Here is a 23,434-nt window from a genome sequence, read left to right on the forward strand (position 1 = left end):
TAGAACAGTTCTGAGAGCGACTTCGGCCCGCTGAGTGTGCTATGGTCACGTGTTTGGGGGTGGATGACTTGTGATCGTCGGCTGCGAGCACAGGATACGAATTTTATGTTTCCTATATCAACACGGTATGCAGTGATATATTGCTGGGTTGGAGATCGGTTTTGCGCACTATTATTCAAGCTCCTGTCCTTGGTGGGTGAGCAGTGTTATTGAGCAGGAGTTTCTCTGTATTTGACGTTATGTAGGGTATGCAGTGATATATTGATGGGTTGCAGATATGTTTCACGTTCATGTCCTCGGTGGGAGAGCAGTGTAAATGAGTAAGAGTCTTTCCGTATTTGACGATATGTATGGTAGTTTGTAAGATTTAATTGGCAGTGCAATATGGCTATCTGTGTAAAATAACTGTTGAAAGTCTCGTCTGCAGCAGGAAAAAAGGCGGAAGGTGGTTCGATACTGGCAGCAACAGTAATTCGGCAGGTAAATTCGATAAGAGACAATCATAATGCTCGATTCATTCACATCCTTTGCACTGGGATATAGGAGCCTCTACATAGCCCAGGGAACGTATGTGTGTGTTGAAAGCAGGAAGGGTAACACGTGATGGACTGGGTACCACATTGGGTCCATGAGGAAGACTACATTCTTTGTTATTCTATGCTATTTTCGTAAACAGGTTCTGTTGTGGCAAGAACTTCTGTGTATACAAGCTGAGACATCAAGAAAGCGAGCGTTAACTATTTCTGCGAGATCAACTCGGTTCTTATTTCTTACATAGTCATGTGACATCAGTATAAGATTTTAGAACCTTGTTAAAAGGGCTTGCATATGTTTGTAGCTATGCAGCATTGCATCAGTCACGCTGGGTGGTTAAGCAGTTAAGCAGGGTTAAATGCGTCTCTCATGCCATGCTAGGAACAATGCACCCTGCGGTAGTCTTTCATCAACGGTAAAGACATGTGCTGCTCAGAGGTGTCTCGCATATGAGACTGGTGTGAGGGTGCCTTGGAGTTCTGTGACTTCAGTATAACACTGACTATACACTCGAAAATAGAAACAACTTCCACCTGCGTCTGATGGTGACTCGTGGCTGTGACAGCGTGTGCAACTCTGGAGTGTCTGCGCTCCCACCCGGTCACGTCAGTAATGATGCCTAGGTGAACACATATTTCGAGAGGAATTTCTCAGGTATCAAGTATGAAAGGGATGTTGCCACCTCATGTGTGTGGGCATCTTTGCGTGGTTTGACAGCTGACGACCGCATTACTTTGCAAGGCTGCAGGTGGCCTCCTCTGCGATCTACTGGACAGGGGGTGGCGGACCATGTCTCCGTATATTATTTGTGTGTCTGTTGCATTATTTTGCGAGCAGGTCTGTAGGCTGCACTATGCATTATTTGGACATTTTATGAGTTTATTTCGTGTCAGCACATCAGTGTAATAAATATATTCCATCCTTAAATAAATTGTTCCAAAATAAATAAAGTAAGTGCAGGCTGAGTCCTTTTTCCACCAATCCCTAGGAAGAGGTGGAGGTCGGGTGACTTAGGTTAGTGGAGGTAGTCCAAGTGTCCTTTGTAGCCAGCAATTTCCTTAGGTTAGTAGAGATAGGCCATGTGACCGTTCTTTACCATAAAAATTCAAACTTGCCACGACTTCCTGGGAAGACGTGGTGGTCAAACGACTTAGGTTAGTGGGGGTAGCCCAAGTGACCTATCTTCCTGCAATTTTCTTAGGTTAGTAAAGGTAACCATGGTGTGATGCATTATCCTGTTGAAATTTGAACTTCCCACCATTTTTCTGGGCGAGGGGAGACGAGGGGGTTAGGTTAGTGGAGGTAGTCCAATTGTCATGTCTCCCTGCCAAAATCCACCATCTTAGATAATGTCATGGCCACTATCTTGGATGACATCATGTGCTGTTGCCAAGTCTACACACTGCCATCTTGGATGACGTTATCGCCACCATCTTGGATACATCTGACAACAATGGAATTTGGGGCAGAAACCCCTTTGTCCCACTACTCCTGGTGCACAGTGACATGGTCAGCTATTGCACATGGTGGTGGCACATCTAGAGACCACAAAACCCTCCTTACATTTATAAAATAATTTGTTCCAAAAGAACATGTTTCAACTGTGACCTGCGAAATGCAGTTGTGAAAAATTGGGTTTACGGTGCTGTATGACATATTCATTGGCCAAACTTAAACAACTGTTTAATTGGTGATATCAGAGGGGATCAGCCAGGAATTCTGTAAGTGATCTGACTTCTAGAAATAGCCATACTAGTCAGAGTGAATAATAGCTTGGGGAAAACATGTGAAGTAAGTCAGGCTATTTATCCATATCCTAGCATCTTGGATTCTGATACCATACAGAATGTGCCAGTATCCCAAGGGATTTCTACACTTAAGACAACTGCCCGACTTTCACAATGATGTCAGAGGAAATCCCAGAGGCCATCTTGAATTCTATATTTCGCAGAAATAATTAACTTCCACCAGAATGGCAATCTACCATCTTCGTTGTTTGAATTTCCCAATAATCAATACTTAAACAACAGTCTTACTTCCACAGTGATGCCGTAGGAGAGGGAAAAGTGGAGAAAATGCTGCCTATTCTTGAATTTCCAACCAAAATACGAATTTCCCCGATTTTATACATGGGACAGTTGGCTTTTGTCCGAGGTGTGGAGGGGCGAGGGGTGGGGAAAATCTGATGACTTGTTGATGACATCATTGGTGACCTACTTTGTCCCAGAACACCACTGTGTATCCACTTGTCTCTTGCGAGACAAAGCAAGGCTGACGACCCATATTAGGTAGTGTGGCAGGTCACAGTATTAGCTTACATTTCAGAGGAAGCCTGCAGGACAACACATCACATGATTTCTCTTGTGCACTCCACGGTGCTAGACTCTGGGCTCAAAAGAGAGTGGGACTTTGCTAGATGATATGGAAGTCCTGAGACAACAGAGTGTTGAACATTTCAAAGTTAGAATGGTGACACCATTTCAAATTTTTAAATCTTTGATGAGGTTTCTACATCTCACATTTAATTGGATGCAAAATTTTTATCGGCATGGAAGCGATGAGGGAATGAGTGCCAGTGGCAACAGGTCTTCTTGAAGGTCTTCACACATGCTCTGCTAGTGGGTTGGTGGAGTCGTTAAAACAATACACTCTCATTATAAACAACAACGATTTGATTCAAATACTTGTCTGGCGATGAACATGCTTGTTTTTCATGGTTTCCCTATATTGCTCAAGAGAAATGCCAGGATAGTTACTTTGCAAAGTGCATGCCAGCTTCCTTCTCCAATCCGAACTTGTGCTCCACTTTAAGACACACATTGTGGACAAGCCATCAAACCCCAATTTTCCTTTACTTTCTTGTAACGTACTATGTAGGGTTCATGCCAGGAGATCAATTAGTTATTCCATTCCCAGGATTGTACGTTGTTGAAAATAATCATCTGAGAGACCAGCCCTATGTGATGGAGCTTTGCAGTCTTGTAGGATGAAACCAATGTCGATTGAAAGAGAAGTAAGATGTATGTAGGCATAATTGGTATTTAGATATGCGAAGTCGTAGTTCCACGTGATAACACGCAGAGATCTGTAGACCCACCTAAAATATTCGCCCCAAATACATACATTGCCTCGTCCTGAGACATCTCTTCCACCGTTGTTTGATGAAGGCTAATGGCTTCTCGTCAAATCAAAGCATATCTTTTGGTCTACAGTCTAGTACACATGTTGTAGAGCCCAAGGCAAATGTTGCCTGCAGTTACGAGTATTGAGGAGTACACGAAAGGTGGTCATTTCAGATACACAATACTTTCATGAAGTTTTGTACTTAACTATACACATAGGTATGGCCATTCTTGTGATTGCAGCAAGGATAAACCACAGAACAGGGTCCTAATCATATTCCTCACAATGGGTAAACAGCTAGTACTGGTCACTGGCAGAGCTGCCTTTGCCAAAGTAGTTAGTTACATTCATTGTCCATATGTCATGTTCTTAAATGTTTCACTATGATGTTGAATATGCTGACCAATTAAAAAAAATCTCACATTCACCATTTGCCTTGCCACTTAAATTTGCTGATTGGGTCTCCACACCTATTCATCCGACAACTGATGTCTCTGCACCTCTCGACCATTTGTCTATACCTGCAGAGTTCTCTGATTCTCACATCAAGTGCCATCGCTCTTTAGCGTTATAGTTTTGTGGGTTACATTACCCTCCCTGTCTTCTTTCATTTTAAAATGCATATCAGCTTTATGTGATTGAAACAAACGGAGTGATGAACCCTATCGCCATTCTACAGTTCGATACTATGAGTTGATAATATTTATGATTTTAAAACAACGATTAGTGACCCAGGGTTTTTGCTCTTTTATGGCTCCCTTACGTTCCTCAATAGTCGCATTCGGGAGGACGATGGTTCAATCCCGTCTCCGGCCATCCTGATTTAGGTTTTCCGTGATTTCCCTAAATCGCTTCAGGCAAATGCCGGGATGGTTCCTTTGAAAGGTCACGGCCGATTTCCTTCCCCATCCTTCCCTCACCCGAGCTAACGCTCCGTCTCTAATGACCTCGTTGTCGACGGGGCGTTAAATACTAATCTCCTCCTCCTCCTCAATAGTCTACGAACCCAAGAAAACATGTCAGCACACATAGCTGTGTCCAGTCAAGTATGTACATTGCGATGTGAACAGCAGGCTGCCTTCTGGTGGGGTGTATGAGCGTGGGTGTCCGTAGAAATTTATCCAGAGGGGGAGGGGGGGAATCTAAAATTGCCATTTTTTTTTCTAAATAATTTGGTCAGTTTTGAGACGTTTCAAGTCACGAGAAGTAAATTCAAAAGTTCAAATATCTCTAAGCACTACGGGACTTAACATCTGAGGTCATCAGTCCCCTAGACTTAGAACTACTTAAACCTAACTAATCTGAAGACATCACACACATCCACACCCGAGGCAGGATTCGAACCTGCGGCCGTAGCAGCAGCGCGGTTCCTGACTGAAGCGCCTAGGACCGCTCGGTCACAGCGGCCGGCTTAAATATAAAAGGTGACACAAAAAACTTACTCTATCGCAGAGAACTGATGGTTGGCCCAGGTTCCCGGAGGGGCAGGGAGGCAAGCGTATCCCATTGTAGACGCCCATGTGTACGATAGAAAGGGAGGTAGCTAAGAGGCTACACTAAAAAGTCAGCGTAATTTTAGACTCCCTTTCGGAGAAGGAACACAAACATACAAATAACAAAGGCTTCTTGAGATTAGTGAAAGCAACGAAGAAATTAATTCATTGAAGACATAGTAATACTAAAATGAACTGTTTCATTGTTAATTCTTGTAATTTGTTATATTGCGTTCAAGGAGTTGTAATTAGGCCTATTGCGTACAGTAGGCTGTACAGGTCAACACTCAAAGACTAGTTCGAATATGTGCTTCTCTTATTTCAGAAATACATTTCACGTGATTTATGTCTAAAAGGTGGTATTTGAAGGCGCTGCCTTAAAAGGTATTATGAATAGGCGTTAGCCACATTCCGCTACCCGCAACGTCTTATGGCGACGTTCACTGCAGCATTAGTATGCCAAGGCGGCGCATCATACATATTCTATTTCGCATCGCTTTGTGCTTCGTATTTGAGTCTCAGTGCTGAAAAGAATTTCAATGATCTTTCGGGACCACAGTCCGAACGAAGCCCAAGGTGCACAACAAGTGCGACATCTTCTTGCTGCTACATGTGGATCGCTGGTTCCCTTCCTGGACTTGTGTAAGTGATTTTTATTACAATTTCCTTATATACGTCAGTATTTCATTTGGAATACAAACGTACCTATATTCTGAAATCTGTTTAGGAAATGTCAACGAATCTGTTACAGTTAAGTACCAGTATATTGAACATAACAAAGGGCTGCATCAACTGTAGTCGAAGTTCTTCATGGTACTGCTATTTTAATCATGCGAAACACAAAATGTATTTCATATTTAAAATACTGCAATACCTCTAAAAATACTGAAATAAACTTACCGCACTATTTCTTTTCGTGAGATTTCCTACCGATGTAAGCTGCCAGAATTCTTCATGTGCTTGTAAGTTGTCCCCGATATTTACTCTGTTTAACATAAACTTTCAGCAGCTAGATACAGTAAATCAATCGTTGTTGAACTTTTCGTCAGTCAGGAAAGTGAATGCTACCACAGATACTACCGGTAGTTATTTAATCAGTGGTCAGATTTCACTCTGTTGGTAATTTCTTGAGTATCTTCCTGAGAATATGCACAGAACTTTATGTTAGTGCACCAAGTATATTTTACAGTGTACTAAAAAGACAGATTCATGCACACAGACATGTAGCAGCAAGTATAAACATCATCGATACTGAAAGGTAATAAGGGAATGGCGATAATCTGGTGTGTTTCTAGTTGCTTTATATCTTTACAAGATTAGTGGCAAACAGTAATCGTCACACTGTAGTGTACATTTCCTGTATAAATAAAATGTTGTCTATGCAAAAGCTGTCACATCTAGTCTCACAAGTTGCTGCTGGTCATGTCGATATGAGCTACTTATACAGTTCAATTTCATTTCGTTTCATTATTCACCTAGATACAACACAGTAATGTATTAACATCATTAAGTAAGTGAATTACAAAGATAAACCATAAAACAGAAACACAAAAGCTAATTTCACATATATGGAAATCCCTATTAAACAGGTTAGCCATAATACATAGTACTAAAACGCAACTTTTTTTCTCAAACTGTATGTTCATGATCTGAATTTTCACCATTAGCAGGATGTTAGTTCCTCCCATATTGGGAACTATTCAAAGAACGAAAAATATTAATGCTGTCAGGCAAAACAGCTACACATAATGTGTAGAGTAGCTTAATACGGTTTATGAATTCACAAATATATTTCGCTTCCTGGAAATTTCTAATGCCTGTCTCATAATGCTTATGCAGGACTGCACTGGAACCAAGATTCATATTACATTGTACATGTTTATTTTACTTAGGTTTGTTTCTGTCCAACAAAGCAGTTCAATTAATTTTCGAATTCATGTTGATTTCTCCTTTTGATCCATCTTCTTCATCCTAGTATATTTCCACTTTCTAAGAGTCCACATATTTGAATTTTGTGTCAGTTTTTCTGATAAATGTACAAACTGACAGGCAAAGTTGTCACTTGATAACTTGTTGAACAAACATATTTTTGTATTGCTGTACAACATGTCGGCCTAGTTAATGAAATGTCCTGGTATAATATCATCATAGAAGGCTTATCAAATTAGGGGCTGTGGAACTTGTGTGTGTGTGTGTGTGCATGTGTGTGTGTGTGTGTGTGTGTGTGTGTGTGTGTGTGTGTGTGTCTAAAGTACTTATCAACAACAGCCACCAACTACTTACAAATGTCTGTCTCATTTAGAGTTATCAGCACACATGATTACATTGGTCACGAACTATTGAAGGCACATTATTTACATACAGTGTGAGTACAAGTAGCCACAGAAATGATCCTTATGGTACACCATGCTTTACTAGTTTAGAAATCAGAGTAAACATTGGCATGTTTACTACTGACATTATGCTTTCCTACATGCACTGATCTCTGGCTTTAACACATTGTTTTACAGCATCAGCAACTTTATCGATTATTCCTTAGCAACAAAGTTTGTGGAATAGATGTATATGGCATATCATATGAGATACCTTAGATATAGCCAAACATTAACTACTAATTTTCCTGTATCCTCCTAATTTCTCTGCCATACTGGCTTCAGATTTGTTGTTACTGTGCTTGTGGTTTCCACTCTTTTGTGTAGAATCTATTGTTCCATTTTTGTTGCAGTTGTTATTTTAGCTATGATAGAAGAAATAATTTTAACAGAATAATTCCCAATATATTTCCAGCTACCACCTTTATTTATTTATAGATGTTACCGCACTCTCCTTAGGCAGTGAATAACAGGAATAGCCAATGCACTCGGCTACTGACAAGGATGATTTTTAATTATTCTAGCATATATATCATATATTTCCTCTGTGTGTACTCTTTTTACAACATTTTTTTATATTTCTGAGTCATTTGTTGCCAAGAAGAATATGCAGTTGTTGCACTGGGGACAGAGTTTGAGAAATACACTTTTAAACTACCAGTATCATGATTAATGATTTTATTTACTGCCTCAAGACAATGATGATTTCAAACAGTTATGACTTCCTTTTTACCTCTCAACAGTATTCCTTCGTTCTTCAATATTCTGTTTCCACATTCTTCCCAATTTGAGCCATTTCTGTTTGAATTTATATGGAACCACACTGTCTTATATAAATCAAAGTAACAGTTTCATTTCATTAAAAACTATTTAGTTTCTCTCATAAATCTGCTGTGCAGTCTCCTCTATTCCTTGTAATATAATCTTTAATTATTCATTACTTTATTAGAGAACTTTCACATAATATTTGAAGAGCCTTCCTTATTTTCAAGGCACATGATATGACTGATTTATTATTTCAACCTGTATGTATATTTTTTCATATGCATCGGCACACCTTTCTTGTGTAGTAGCTTAAACTGAGCACAAATATTTTCAACAGTATTTTCTAGCCTGCTTAAAACTGGCCAGTTTTCTTTCCCTTAATTTTCTAAAACTTTTTCCTGTCTTAATGAACTATGTAATGATTCTAGCATTTTAACAAATTGGTTATACAGATTTTTAAATCATAATTAGATTTATGACTTGTATATTGTATGTTGATATCTCAGGTTCTTTTGACAAGATTCTTGATGTTAGCAACAAATATCATGAATGAGTAATGCACAAATATGTGACCATAGATACATCCCATTCTTGAAGCAGTGGTAGTGGCCTGTAGGATGTCCATTTACTGACTTTATCCACCTCTTAAGCTGAGATAGCTAATGCATGATTATGCCTGTGTTTCTCTTGGACATAGCCAGTTCATATCCTGGTGGTGGAACTTGGAATGTCTTGGATTAACTCTAAGAGATGGTGAACCACCAGTTGCACCAAGTAAGCTGATGCAGTGATTTGCACACTGGACCCACATTTGAGAGGATGATGGCTTATATGTGGGCCCGACCATCAAGATTTAGGTTTACCATGATTTCCCTTTATCACTAAGGCAAATGCCAGAATGCTTCATTTTAAATGACACTGCTGATTTCCTTCCCCATTCCTGAAAAAATCCAAACTTGTGCTCCATTTCTAATGACCTCAATGTCGATGGGAAATTATACTCTAAACTTCCTTCCTCCCATCTGTCTGACAGGGATGTTAAGCTCAGTGTCCATCTGGCTACCGTTCAAGAAGGCTAGGCTGTGTGTTGACACTGAGTTTCACCCTTTCTCTCCCTTCACTCATTATCACACAACACAGAACTAACACCTCATTGCGTATGGATCCATTAGAAGTACCCTACATTCAACAGACACACCAGATTATTATTTATGAGGTGTTTATTTATCAACACAATAATGTTACACAGATGCTCAGTAAATTACAACAGTAGAATCAATACAAAAGGTATCATGTAGCATATGAGAATAGATATTCACATCTCCATATGTAATATTCAAAGCTTATACTTAGAAAGCTTATACTTCGAAAATTTAAAATGTGAAATGGATACATTGAACTTAAGATATAATGGGAATTAGTCAAGTGTGGCACCAGGACGAACAGTAGTTCTAGTAGAGTGAATACAGAGTTACAAATGCAGAATCAAATAGGGATAATCCAGGAGAAGGTCTAATAATGAATAAGAAAAACTGGTATTTGCGTAAGGTACTAAGAGCAGCATAGTGAAGTATTATTATAGCCAAGATAAACATGAAACTAACACTGACCACAGCACTAGACTACTAGTTGAGCAGATGATGAAGAGACTGAAACAAGATGTGATAAGATAAAAGAAATTATTGAGATAGTTAACAGAGACGAAAATTTAATTGTGATGGGAAACTTGGATTAGATAGTAGAAAATGGAAGAAAAGGAAAACTATTTGGAGAACATGAATGGGGGAAAGGAATTAAAGGTGAAGCTGCCTCATAGAATTTTGTACAGAGCATAATTCAGTCGCTGCTAATACTTGATTTAAGGATCATGAAAGATGTTTGTATATGTGGAAGAGACCTGGTTTCAGATATATTATACACTGCTGGAAAAAATGGCAACACTAAAATGTACTAAATGTACGGTAAAGAAATTTCGGGAATATATTTGTCTAGGTAATATACTTAAGTAACTAACATTGCAAGACCACAGGTCGCAAGATAAGCCATTGCAAATGTGAAATGCTGGTACATTAATAACCAGTGTAGCCGCCAGAATGTTGAATTTAAGCACACAAACGTGCATGCATTGTGTTGTACAGGTGCTGGATGTCAGTGTGTGAGATGGTGTTCCAGGGCTGTTGCAGTTGTTCACTCAACACAGGGACGGTTAATGCTGCTTTTGGATGATGCTGGACGTGTCGTCTAATGATGTCCCATATGCGATCGACTGGAGACAGATCTGGTGATCGAGCAGACCAAGGGTTACAACAGCAGTATGTGGGCGAGTGTTATCCTGTTGGAAAAACCCCACCACACGTCGAATCACCAGGCTTGCGTACAATTTTCCAGTCAGGGTGTGTGGGATAACCATGAGAGTGCTGCTGCTGTCATATTAAATCACACCCCAGATCATAACTCCAGGTGTAGGTCCAGTGTGTTTAGCACCCAGAGAGGTTGGTTGTAGGCTCTCAACTGGCCTCCTTCTACCCAGCACGTGGTCATCATTGGCACCGAGGCAGAACCAGTTTTGATCAAAAAACACAGCAGACCTGCACGCTGCCCTCCAATGAGCTCTCGCTTGACACCACTGGATTCACAAATGGTTAGCAGTCAGTGGCATGGAGGCTACAGGACGTCCGGATCGGGACTGTACTCAAAGTAACCAATTTCTAATACACTCCTGGAAATGGAAAAAAGAACACATTGACACTGGTGTGTCAGACCCTCCATACTTGCTCCGGACACTGCGAGAGGGCTGTACAAGCAATGATCACACGCACGGCACAGCGGACACACCAGGAACCGCGGTGTTGGCCGTCATCGAACCCATCGTTCTACCATTCCTAGACCGGCAAGGGAACTTGCTGTTCCAACAGGACAATGCACGTCCGCATGTATCCCGTGCCACCCAACGTGCTCTAGAAGGTGTAAGTCAACTACCCTGGCCAGCAAGATCTCCGGATCTGTCCCCCATTGAGCATGTTTGGGACTGGATGAAGCGTCATCTCACGCGGTCTGCACGTCCAGCACGAACGCTGGTCCAACTGAGGCGCCAGGTGGAAATGACATGGCAAGCCGTTCCACAGGACTACATCCAGCATCTCTACGATCGTCTCCCTGGGAGAATAGCAGCCTGCATTGCTGCAAAAGGTGGATATACACTGTACTAGTGCCGACATTGTGCATGCTCTGTTGCCTGTGTCTATGTGCCTGTGGTTCTGTCAGTGTGATCATGTGATGTATCTGACCCCAGGAATGTGTCAATACAGTTTCCCCTTCCGGGGCAATGAATTCACGGTGTTCTTATTTCAATTTCCAGGAGTGTAGTTCATTCTGTCACTGTGGTGTCAATTGGTACTCAAACTGTTGCTGCAGCTGCAGTACGATGCGCCAGAGCCATGCGGCGAACGCGATGGTCTTCCCTTTCGGTAGCGCTATGTGACCGTCTGGAGCCCAGTCTCCTTGCTACCGTACCGTCCCGTGACCACCGCTGCTAGCAGTCACGTATGTGGATACATTCCTACCAAGTCTTCCTGCAATTTCTAAGAAGGAACATCCTGCTCCTAGTAGCCCTAATACATGAACTCTTTCAAACTCAGTGAGGTGCTGACAGTGGCATCTTTGACCCCTTAGGGAATTCTTGACTAACTCCAATTCACCACGTCCAATCTCAAAAGTAACTAATGCTCACGATTAAGCAAACCTGATCTGCCTTCTGTTAGTAACGCTAGTAACACCACTCGTATGTGACTGGAGCAAAACTCGAATTGACACCATCTTTCAGATGTAGAAACAACCCTACCAACTTTCATTTATGTTGCTCAACTCATCTTTGATATTTTTTTCCATGAGTGTATATTGGTAAGACATATTTCGAGATCAGATTTAAACTGCAAAACATTTCCAGGGGCAGACGTGGAATCTGACGGCCATCATTTATTGGTAACGAAATGCAGTTTACACAGAGAAAAACTCCAGAAAATTAGAAAATGGATAAGTCGAAAGAACCGGACCATTTGAAAGTTTCAGAGGTAGCATTGTACAATGGCTGATTGAAACAGGTGAAAAGAAAACAACGGAAGTTTAATGGGTAACTTTGAGTGTTGTTAGTACTTTTTTTTAAAAGTAACAATTCATCCATAGAATAATTATTCCTCATGTAAAGCCGGATTAAATATGGTGTTGTTAATTTTGATATCTTGTGTATGGTACTTTTTATACATATTTCCAAACACCCATATTATTTATCAAAACAACTTTTTTACGCTATTCATTTGTATAACATCACTGGATCACTGGTCACTGCTCACACTACACCCACACAAACACACACCACACTACACTGCACTGCACACACACACACACACACACACACACACACACACACACACACACACACTGTCTCTCTCCCTCTCTCCCTCTCTTCCCCCCCCCCTTCCCCCTCTCTTCCCACTGTCTTTAGGATCCTGTAAATACTTTTGCCATTCTATTGAATTCTTCATGTTGACCTCTCTTTATCTGTCTGAAAATGCTTGCTCAACATCTCTCCACAATGAATTACAAGTTGAGCTCACAAATATGGAAAGAGGATAGAATTATCCATCACATATTGGGGGTATAGGATTATACAGTAAATTTCATTAAAGTATGACAGTTCACTGTAGAATGACAATTGTTTATTAGTAAATATAGTTAACTTTTTACCATTCTCTACTGTATGTTTCTGCACAGCATGTTGAGTTGCATGGGCAGTGTGTGGGCGAGCGTTATCCTCTTGGAACAACACATCACTGCCGGCCGGGTGGCCGAGCGGTTCTAGGCGCTACAGTCTGGAACCGCACGACCGCTACGGTCGCAGGTTCGAATTCTGCCTCGGGCATGGATGTGTGTGATGTCCTTAGGTTAATTAGGTTTAAGTAGTTCTAAATTCTAGGGGACTGATGACTTTAGAAGTTAAGTCCCATAGTGCTCAGAGCCATTTGAACCATTTGAACCAACACATCACTTCCCTTTTGCAAGAATGGAAAAATAACGGGTCTAACAACATTCTGCACGTACCGAGAGCTGTTTAGCGTCCCCTCCAGAAACATCAAAGGTGAACGAGAGTTATAGCTTATTACACCCCAGGCCATACGGTCTGGGCTGGGGCTAGTGTGCACTCTACGAGACAGCAGTCACCAGGTCTACATCGAGTGTGCAAACCAACTTCACTCCCATGCAGGCAGAATCTCCTTTCATCGCTGAAGACCACGGCATGCCATTTCATCTTCCATGTGATCCTTCGACAGCGCCAGTCGAGCAGTGAACGTTGATGTTGCGGCGTGAATGAAAGACAGGCTAGAGGTGTGTGTGTCCGTAGTTCCACTGCTAGTAACGGGTTCGCAACAGTTCGTGTTGCCACATCTGAGCTCACAGGCCCTCTTATGTGTGCTGCGATTTGCCACTGCTGCCCTTAAAATACACTCCTGGAAATGGAAAAAAGAATACATTGACACCGGTGTGTCAGACCCACCATGCTTGCTCCGGACACTGCGAGAGGGCTCTACAAGCAATGATCACACGCACGGCACAGCGGACACACCAGGAACCGCGGTGTTGGCCGTCGAATGGCGCTAGCTGCGCAGCATTTGTGCACCGCCGCCGTCAGTGTCAGCCAGTTTGCCGTGGCATACGGAGCTCCATCGCAGTCTTTAACACTGGTAGCATGCCGCGACAGCGTGGACGTGAACCGTATGTGCAGTTGACGGACTTTGAGCGAGGGCGTATAGTGGGCATGCGGGAGGCCGAGTGGACGTACCGCCGAATTGCTCAACACGTGGGGCGTGAGGTCTCCACAGTACATCGATGTTGTCGCCAGTGGTCGGCGGAAGGTGCACGTGCCCGTCGACCTGGGACCGGACCACAGCGACGCACGGATGCACGCCAAGACCGTATGATCCTACGCAGTGCCGTAGGGGACCGCACCGCCACTTCCCAGCAAATTAGGGACACTGTTGCTCCTGGGGTATCGGCGAGGACTATTCGCAACCGTCCCCATGAAGCTGGGCTACGGTCCCGCACACCGTTAGGCCGTCTTCCGCTCACGCCCCAACATCGTGCAGCCCGCCTCCAGTGGTGTCGCGACAGGCGTGAATGGAGGGACGAATGGAGACGTGTCGTCTTCAGCGATGAGAGTCGCTTCTGCCTTGGTGCCAATGATGGTCGTATGCGTGTTTGGCGCCGTGCAGGTGAGCGCCACAATCAGGACTGCATACGACCGAGGCACACAGGGCCAACATCCGGCATCATGGTGTGGGGGGCGATCTCCTACACTGGCCGTACACCACTGGTCATCGTCGAGGGGACACTGAATAGTGCACGGTACATCCAAACCGTCATCGAACCCATCGTTCTACCATTCCTAGACCGGCAAGGGAACTTGCTGTTCCAACAGGACAATGCACGTCCGCATATATCCCGTGCCATCCAACGTGCTCTAGAAGGTGTAAGTCAACTACCCTGGCCAGCAAGATCTCCGGATCTGTCCCCCATTGAGCATGTTTGGGACTGGATGAAGCGTCGTCTCACGCGGTCTGCACGTCCAGCACGAACGCTGGTCCAACTGAGGCGCCAGGTGGAAATGGCATGGCAAGCCGTTCCACAGGACTACATCCAGCATCTCTACGATCGTCTCCATGGGAGAATAGCAGCCTGCATTGCTGCGAAAGGTGGATATACACTGTACTAGTGCCGACATTGTGCATGCTCTGTTGCCTGTGTCTATGTGCCTGTGGTTCTGTCAGTGTGATCATGTGATGTATCTGACCCCAGGAATGTGTCAATAAAGTTTCCCCTTCCTGGGACAATGAATTCACGGTGTTCTTATTTCAATTTCCAGGAGTGTATAACGATCCTGGCGGGCGTCTGTGCTGCATGGATAACCAGAACCTCGTCTACAGGTGTGCGAATGTTCACGAGGCCACTGATAAAAGCATCACTGCACAACTGACGCAACACGTCCAACTTGTGTGACTATCCTCCTAAAGGACCATCCTGTGACTCGTAATGCCACAATTTGACACCTTTCAATCTCACTCACTTGGCTGTAGCAAGCACGAGTGCATCTTCATGGCGTGGTTGCCTGCTTGCTTCCCGCGCTTGCACCACACATAGCCTTCTGGCCTCGAGCATTCCCTATTAAAAGGTAGACACAGGTGGCGCCCTGGTAGCTATGCTACTACGCTATCTGTCGGTGGACGACATTGAAAGCGTAATCAGTACATCTGCTATCCCTAGGTGGCATACATCATTACCGGATCAAAATCGACGTCGTCTTTCCAGATGTACTAATTTTTTTCTAGCAGTGTATTTGGATTTTAGTTATCTCTTTAAATTCCATGAAAAATTTATTGTACAGTTTTATCCCCTCATGGAAAATGCTGCTTTGTGTTTTTTGTTTAATCTTGGTAACTGTCATGTTGACTGTTGTTACATGATAGTGAATGCAGCTGTTTGTGAGATAATTGCTGATGTTCTTTTTGATGTGCATAACAGACAGGCAGATGTACTGCGCAATTAGAATCACGAGCTGTTTTAAAAAAAAGTCTTTACAGTGTTACTGTTGTTAGTGGTGATTCTAAGGGCTCTTTCTACGTTTTGAAGTCTGTGTCCATCTTTTGTGTATCGGGCCCCAAAAAATGATTTTGTAGCTAACGATGGAATGCTTATAGGAAGATTATGTTATTTTTAGGCATCTTTTGTAACATAGTGATCATAGGGCTCTTAAGGGCATAACAAGCTAATGACATTTTCTTTGCTAGTGTATTTGCGTGTTCATTCCGCTTCAGGTATATACTCAATATTAATCCCTAAAAATTTGGGATTTGCTCCACAATTTATGACATTCTCATCCATGTTTAATTTTACAGGATTATTTTCCCTCTTTAAACAGAAATTCATGCTCTTTATTTTCGTTACGGTTCAGTGTAAGTTTATTGCACTACGACCAGTTATATACATCCTTTAGGATTACATTTTGCTTTCTCCAGTAGAAGTTCTGGCTTTATATATGAACACAATGTTGTTGTCAGGAAAAATAATGTTCCCCATGTCTAACATTGTCTGGAAAGTCACTGATTCATATAAATACAGTATTGGTCCTAAGAAATTACAATGAAGGACGCTGTAACGGTTTAGGCACGGTATCGGTTACTTCATTAAGTAATCCAGTCAGGTATCGAACCTTGCATCACATTTTACTGGGTACTGAAAGTTTCATTTGAAGTTTTCGCAATCTGTTTGCAGCGAATATGTTTGTAATTGGAATGTCAAACTTCGAAATACTGTTTAAAATACCCATAGTTATTCAAGGTCACAATATTCGTCGAATGTTCTTATATTTAGTAAAGAGTACAAAGTTTGTTGACAATTCATAATTACAACAACGTTTGGAATACACAATTATCCAAAACCAATATATTACGAAAAAATCTAAATAAGAATAGTACTCAGTCTAGTTTAACAACGACCGCTTAGTTTGTGAGAAACAAAAAAGCCGTCTTAGGTACTACAGTGTATCAAAGAAACATAAATTAATGATATATGTAATTTGCAAATATGCTCATTTGAAAAAAGTAAATACCTTTCCAAAAAATATAACCCACCAGGAAGCTTAGGAGACGGAGAATCCAGAATGCATTTCATTCCTTTCCAAACTTGCTGGACTGAAGTTTTGTTGAAATCTAGGACATTTAAACTGCTTCGTAATTCACAATTTAATTCACAACTTCAAAATGCATCTGATTCGTGCTAACACCAGAATTCTATTTAGATTTTTACACCGTTAATTTAGTAAACAACACTGAAAAACTCATGTTTTTAAGATAACTAACTTTAAAATGCGCATTTTTCGAGCGTGTTTTCAAAACAAGTTTCTGCTCAAATTACCAGTACTGTTACATGCAAACAGTATAAATCCCAATTCCATAAATAGCGCCCACTATAGAAATATGGAATTCGGCCCTGAAAATCATTATCGTCTGATACGTTTTTATCATAAATTTTGTGCTCTGTTAATTTCCAGCTAAGGAGGTCAAAATGTAATCGTTTGTTTGAAATTTGAGGTAGGCGGTAAGTCAGTCATATTTAGGCGCCGAGACACCGACTAGCACTTCAGTAGGTGTATTTTTTTATGTGCTCTTCTATGACATGTGTGACGGCATTACGTCACCCACTGTGCAATGTTTTGTTACTTTGAATTGGTGTTACTCTGTTTGCGAACAATTGGAAGTCATTAACTGAAACTAACGGCCACTTGTTTTATTTGTATTGAAAATTTCACAAGAACCTATGAAAACAAAATACCTAACGAAAATATTTATTCGGATGTACAGCGAAGAACAATTCTTTGAAAGCACCTTAATTTAATCACAAATTTGATTTATGTTGTGCTAATATTAGACAGTCAGAGAGAGAGAAAATCTCGGCATAATCACAGTTTTACTTACGGGCAGCATATAATTGTGAGTTTAAAAAATGGAGACGGCCTGGAATAAAAGGAAGTGTGACTTGTTGTGAAATGCCTTCTTGTTTTGTTGTCATGATTTAAGATAAAAGTACAACAAAACATGACGTCGTTTATCGTTTCGTGATTACGTAGCAGATAAATGTGCTATTGTGTAGGTTTTACTCGCTATTGCAAGTGAAGTTATCTTTGTGAAAATTTTCTAAATTTCTAAGGCTGCCATCAGGCTCACACAGTCGATATTTATGGTAAATATTTGATCTTTCTGGATTCGTTTCCTAGTTCGTAAGGAGTAGTACTACCACGAGTTACTACCATAAACAGCTTTATTTAAATCTACACGTTTCGATTTTTCATCAGCATCAGGCTTCTTCTTGTCAGTACATTTGTTGTTCTGTGCGCTTTGACATTTCGTCAAAGTTCTCGTATTGGCAAACAGTACTTGTGTCCTGTTTGGCGTTTCTATCAGGAACCAGCGTGTTTCAGTCATGATACAGCACTTCACTTCTTGTTGAAAGGCACAGTTAGTAATCCACAAGTTACCAATATCATAAATGCGAAAGCAGTTGCGCAGGCAAGGGCTACATCAAATTGCAGAGTACGAAACTGAAGACTTTAAAAAGATTTACACAAAAGTCTCTGAAAGCACATGCTTAGGATTTTCGGTTCACCCACAATAATTTTTGTCTTTTGATTGCAACTGGCGCAGCGAATCCGAAAGACATAAAAATGGTGACTGTGGATGAAAAATCAAAGATGTTCTCGCGGAATTTTTTGTAGATATATTTAAGATCTATGCTGAAGTATGACCTCAAATTATGTACTACATATTGATTAGGCAGCGTGTTGCTGCCGGCAAACTTTTTACTTTATGTTGCAGATTACCTTTTAGCGGCTGAACAAAATTACATCAAACATATGTCATGACAGTTCTGACTAGCCTTCAAATAAATATAAAAATCTGCATTAAAATCGATGCATTCGTGTCGGAAGTGTGATACCATAGACATACAAAGACTTAATAACACTTGACTTTGTACGACGGGGAAGCGGAGGGGGAAGGCGCACATCGCCAGCTGTGCTTGTCCGATACTTCCTCATCACAACAGTACCGGTACGTCAATACTACTGATACGCTAACGAAGCCGCGGGTAGAAGTTAATTGAATATATAAATAAATAGACACTACTACTAATTGGTGGAGAGCTTTCGGAAATGCTTACAGGTAGCACTCTCTTTGCGTAGCAGTGCACAGCTATGCCTTGAACAGACCTCATTAAGGCTCCCCACAACTCAGATGCAAAGTATCGAACATCTACAAAAACTGCTGTAGCAAAACTTTTGTGATAGAGAAGTGTTTGTTGAATCGTACGAAGACGATATCCCTTGTTTTGTAGCTTTAAAGGAAGAGCTATAAATTTGGCAACAAATGGACGAAAATAAGGAAAAGTCTCCCGTAGGGATGTATTAAAAAAAAGACAATGGTGCTGCCAAATATTAGAGACTTGTGTCAGTTGTACACATTTCCTGTAACAACCAGAGCTACGGAGATATGTTTCTCGACCTTGCGCCGTCTGAAGACGTATCTAATCAGCAGGATGACATACGATCGTTTAAATGGATTGACACTGAAGCATGTCCTCAAAGGTATTGCATCAACAATGAAAGCAGAGGAAGTGTTGGATGTCTACTGCAGGAAACACAAGAGGAAACTTTCATTGCATCACATTACTGTGATAAAATTATGCCTCTAATAAAATTAAATTTTTAATATGTGTATCATACATGATACTGACTGTAATAAAATTAATTTCTCATATGCACGGTGGACCATTTTAATCCAAACTGAGGTAGCCGCGCGGTGTAGTCGTGCGGCCTAAGGCGCCTTGCCACGGTTCGCGCGGCTCCCTCGTCGGAGGCTCGAATCCTCTCTCGGGCATGGGTGTGTGTGTTGTCCTTAGCGTAAGTTTGTTTCAGTTAGGTTAAGTAGTGTGTAAGCCTAGGGATCGTCGACCTCTGCAGTTTGGTCTCATAGGGACTTACCACAAATTTCCATAATGGGGAAAAAATCGGTATGGAGATGAAACACAGCAATATGTTTTCGATAAAAGTTGTAGGTGGCAAAGATGATCACACCCTGCTACCAGTGTCCATGACCTTGAACATGATTTACAAGGTGATTTGAAGGCTAAAGTTATTTTTTTTTAAATGGAGACCCTAATATTTCACTCAATATTTGAAAAGAGCTGCAAATTTTACGTATGAAATGATGCATTATTCAAGATGATGGCAACGTTCAGTTGAGAACAAATAATCAAATATATTTTCAGTGCCAGTAGAGATTAACTCGGAATATAGGAGGCATGCAGCAAAATATAATGTTAGATTCAGATTGGAAGGGGCATAAGTGGCCACATATCGTTACCAGTACCCATGATTTGTCGAATCATTCAAAGGTTGAGATTTGTTTCGTGGAAACTTATATTTGTGGCGTCGGATTTGGAAAGAGCAAGCAGTGATTTGAACTTTAAGTTTTAATTAACGTGTTTATTGGAAAAAATAATACATCACAGCGTATAAACGTTATTGTGGAATTTGCAAAACAGAACAAACATAAATAACAGTTAGCTCATTGATTTACAAGTCGTTGAATTAGCTCCCTCGCCTCTCATTCCTCGGGATGCTCCTTCCAATTTGTACCCAGCATTGTATTGTGCTGTATTCCTCCTCTATTCTAAGTTAATCCCTGCTAGAACTAAAAATATATTTGCTTTTTTGACCGCCATTGAGCTAGACATGACCTTGAATAATGTATCATTTTATACGTAAAATTTGTCGCTCTTTAAAAATCTTGAATCAAATAATAGTGTTCCCATTTCAAAAACTCACTTTAACCACTAAATAACATTGAAAAACATGTTCAGGGTCACAGCCATTGGTTGCAATGCGTCACCCTCTTTGCTACCCACAACTTTTATCAAAGCATTTTGCTGTATCTCATCTCTATCCCGAGCTAGTACCCGTTATGGATTAAAATGGTCCATCATATATATATATATATATATATATATATATATATATATATATATTTATTTATTTAAACGTCCCCTTAGAACAATTATACACGACTGTGCTGATAAACCTCTTACACTATTTGCTTTTCAAACAGCTGAGCAAAACTGAACGTACTCAAACATTCACTAAAGTGACACAATATTTTTAGCGCAACGCAATCTGACTATTCAAAGATCCCTGCAAAAGAATGGCCCTGAGTAACATTAAACTATACCTTTCAGAACCCACTTACCTCACAAAAATCTTTATTACTCGAACTACTGCAATACAGCGAGCGCCACTACTGCCAGCTAAATAAAAGATTCAAACTACGGAAGGCACTAACTACTGATAGGGGTAGTTAGCAAATAAAAGATATTAATAGAGAACAAACAATGTATTTACCTTAATAGTCGTAATATATATAGCAGTTCATGACAAATTTTTACAAATTTCAAAACTCCGCCATTTCTCTCCTCACATCCACCACTGCTGGCGGCTCACCTCTAACTGCGCAACGCTACGCGCTGTTCACATCCAGCTGCCGCTGCCCAACACTACAATGGCAGACAACAATGCAAACTAGCCACAGACTGCACACAGCACAGCCAGTGATTTTCATACAGAGCGCTACGTGGCATTACCAATATAAAAATCTAAACAGTCTACTTACAATATATATATATATATATATATATATATATATATATATATATATATATATATATATATATACTGACGACACAAGAGACCAACACCAAGAAGGAGCTGTGCGACATAAATGAAAGATGATTTCTGTTCCAGTTTCCGCGCCAGTCACATAAGAGTGGTTCTACTAGCGTTACTATGAGAATGCAAATTAGTTTTGCTTCAAATACACATTGTAGCAGTCGTGAGCGTTAGTTATCTTTGAGATTGGACGTGGTGAGTTGCAGGTAGTCAAGAACGCCTTTAAGGGGTGAAAGACGCTATTATCAATACGCCAATGAGTTTGCATGAGTTCATGTAATAGGACTACTAGGAGCAGGATGTTCCTTCTGTGATACTGCATAAAGACTTGTCACGAACGTAGCCACTGTACATGATTGCTGGCAGCGGTGGGCGCTACCGAAAGGGAAGACCATCGTGTTTGCCGTATGGCTCTGGCGCATCGTACTGCATCTGCAGCAGCAATTTAAGCAGCAGTTGGATCCACTGTGCCACAACGAACTGTTACAAATCAGTTACTTCAAGGTCAGACCCGATCCAGACGCCCTGTTGACTACATTCCACTGACCGCAAACAATTTGCGCCTTCAGTGGTGTCAAAAGGTAGCTCGTTGGAAGTTTGTTGTGTTTTCTAATGAAGGCTGGTTCTGTCTCGGTGCCAACGAGGACCTTGTGTTGGTTAGAAGGAGGCCAGTTGAGGGCCTGCAGTCAACCTGTCTGCGTGATGGACACACTACCTCTACACCTAGAGTTAGCGTCTGGGGTGCGATTTCGTGTGACAGCAGGAAGACTCTCGTGGTTATTTTACGCACTCTGACTGCAAGTATGTGCGTCAGTCTGGTGATTCGACCTGTTGTGCTGCCATTTGTGAACAGCCACGAGGAGGTGTTTTCCAACACGATAACACTCGCCCACATACCGCTGTGGGAATCCAGTAAGCAGAGTGCCGTCAGGTTGCCTTGGTCTGCTCGATCGCCAGATCTATGTCCAGTCGATCAAATGTGGGACGTCATCAGACGACACCTCCATCATTATCCAGAAACAGCTTTAAACGTCCCTGTATTGAGCGACCAAGTGCAACAGCCTGGAGCTCCAGCACCTGTACAACACAATGCATGCACGCGTGCATGCTTACATTCAACGTTCTGGCACACTTACACCGGTTACTGATGTACACAGCATGACACATTTGCAATGGTATATCTCTCACCTAAATTAACCACTGGTCTTGCAATGTGAATCACATACATTTGTTATCTACACAAATGTATTCCCGAAATTTCATTACTCCACGTCAATCATTTTTTGGTGCTGCGATTAGGCTCAAAAAGCCTATAAGAACGTGTTTACTCTTCTAACCCTTGTGACCCCTCCTCCCCCCCCCCCCCCAGAAAACAATCCCGTATCTGTCCCTGACGTAATGCTTGATAGTAACCATGGATTCAGCCGAGAACTGTGACATTCCATGACCTGTGTTAATGTACTTGGAACCTGATAAATTTTACACTAAAACTTTTGGTTTACCGGAAGCCTGTGCTACTCAACTCTTTGCACCATATTTCTGGGTATAATTGGAACCAGTGTTTGACAACTCACTCTTATTTCTAGTTATTGTAGATCTTTAGTATAATTTTATGGTCAGTGGGAACGAAGGTTTGCGGCAGGTCTAAAAATATAACTGTGACACGACCATCCTCGTCTAGTGCATCAAATGCAACTTTTGTAAACTCTTCTGTGACTTATTCTGTACTTCTACTATTATTATTAGTCTGTGTTTTACAACAGACTGTATTATTTTTGAGAATGATGACAGCAGAGAAATAGGATTGTCAGTTTTCATTAGCT

The 23,434-nt window shown here is 41.4% G+C and overlaps 1 long non-coding RNA gene across 1 annotated transcript in view; it reads left to right on the top strand.

The window, feature by feature from the left end:
• The first annotated feature begins 5,606 nt into the window (after positions 1–5,606).
• LOC126184967 (uncharacterized) overlaps positions 5,607–23,434 on the top strand; it is a 70,370-nt gene continuing 52,542 nt past the window's right edge. Inside the window, exon 1 of the long non-coding RNA XR_007536916.1 lies at positions 5,607–5,792. This is a non-coding gene — a long non-coding RNA (uncharacterized LOC126184967). The remainder of the gene's footprint in view (positions 5,793–23,434) is intronic.

The sequence above is a fragment of the Schistocerca cancellata genome, chromosome 4 (genome assembly GCF_023864275.1).
Source record: "Schistocerca cancellata isolate TAMUIC-IGC-003103 chromosome 4, iqSchCanc2.1, whole genome shotgun sequence".
Taxonomy (NCBI): domain Eukaryota; kingdom Metazoa; phylum Arthropoda; class Insecta; order Orthoptera; family Acrididae; genus Schistocerca; species Schistocerca cancellata.